This window comes from Danio aesculapii, chromosome 4, assembly GCF_903798145.1.
Source record: "Danio aesculapii chromosome 4, fDanAes4.1, whole genome shotgun sequence".
Classification (NCBI taxonomy): Eukaryota; Metazoa; Chordata; class Actinopteri; order Cypriniformes; family Danionidae; genus Danio; species Danio aesculapii.
In genome coordinates, this window is record NC_079438.1 from 30,467,686 (window position 1) to 30,469,812 (window position 2,127).

Here is a 2,127-nt window from a genome sequence, read left to right on the forward strand (position 1 = left end):
TTCCAACAGTGGAGCATATAAGGATAATTTATGAGAAGTGAATGAAGTTCTCTGGAACTGATGATCCTTTGTGGCAGGTGGGATGACAGACACTGAGGATGACCGAATGCACACACCAGAGGGCTTGCGGGGAAGACAGACTGACGATACACACAACGCTGACAGGACACCGGGAACACTGGACAGACTTGAAGGAAACAGAGTTTAGGTAAGTACATATGCTGGGATTGAAGGGTAGTGATAACCAGGAGGTGCTCACTAAGAGTCCGCTTCATTGGAACGAGACCAGACAATGAGTGAGGTGAGGTGTGTGCTTATATAGTGTGTCTGAGTGATTGGGTGCAGCTGTGCGTGGTTAATACTCAGGTGAGGATGCTCGTTGCGTGATACTGATGGAAGAGCCTGGCCAATCCGTGACATCATCATTGCTGATTTATTAATATCATTATTATGTTAACCTCAGGTCATCATCGCTGAATTATTAATATTAATACGTTAACCTCAGGTCATCATCGCTGATTTATTAATATCAATAATATGTTAACCTCAGGTCATCATCGCTAATATATGAATATCTTTAATTTGTTGACCTCAGGTCATCATCACTAATTTATTAATTTCATTAATTTGTTGACCTCAGGTCATCATCACTGATTTACTAATATCATATGTTAACCTCAGGTCTTCATCGTTAATTTATTAATATCATAAATATGTTAACCTCAGGTTATCATCATTGATTTATTAATATCATTATTATGTTAACCTCAGGTCATCATCACTGATTTATTAATATCATTAATATGTTAACCACAAGTCATCATCTCTGATTTATTACTACATATCATTAATATTTACCTCAGGTCATCATTGATTTATTAATTTGTTAATCTCAGGTCATCATCACTGATTTATTAATATCATTATTATGTTGACCTCAGGTCATCATCGCTGATTTATTAATATTATTATGTTGACCTCAGGTCATCATCGTTGATTTATTAATATTATTATGTTGACCTCAGGTCATCATCGCTGATTTATTATTATTATTATTATGTTGACCTCAGCTCATCATCACTTGTTTATAAAAATCATTAATTTGTTGACCTCAGGTCATAATCACTGATTTATTAATATCATTATGTTAACCTCAGGTCACATCAATGGTTAATTAATATCATTGTCATTAATTTGTTGATCTCAGGTCATCATCACTAATTTATAAATAATATTAATATGTTAACCTCAGGTCATTATCACATATATTAATATCATTAATTTGTTGACCTCAGGTCATAATCACTGGTTTATTAATATCATTAATGTGTTGACCTCAGGTCATCATCACTGATTTATTAATATTAATATGTTAACCTCATGTCATCAACACTGATTTATTAATATCATTAATATGTTAACCTCAGGTCATCATCGCTGATTTATTAACATCATTAATAGGTTAACCTCAGGTCATCATCACTGATTCATTAATATCATTAATATGTTACCCTCAGGTCATCATCGCTGATTTATTAATATCATTAATAGGTTAACCTCAGGTCATCATTACTGATTCATTAATATCATTAATATGTTAACCTCAGGTCATCATTGCTTATTTATTAATATCATTAATAGGTTAACCTCAGGTCATCATCACTGATTCTTTAATATGTTAACCTCAGGTCATCATCACTGATTCTTTAATATGTTAACCTCAGGTCATCATCGCTGATTTTTTAATACCATTAATATGTTAACCTCAGGTCATCATCACTGATTTATTAATGTCAATAATAAGTTAACCTCAGGTCATCATCGATAATTTATTAATATCATTAATTTGTTGACCTCAGGTTATCATCGCTAATTTATTAATATCATTAATTTGTTGACCTCAGGTCATCATCGCTGATTTATTAATATCATATGTTAACCTTAGGTCATCATCGCTAATTTATTAATATCATTAATACGTTAACCTCTGGTCATCATTGCTGATTTATTAATATCATTATAAACACACACACACACACTCTCACACACAGACTGTACTGTAGCTTATAGTCTGGTTAAAGTTGGATTAATCACTGTGGTACGTCTTGTCAAAACGCAACAAAGATG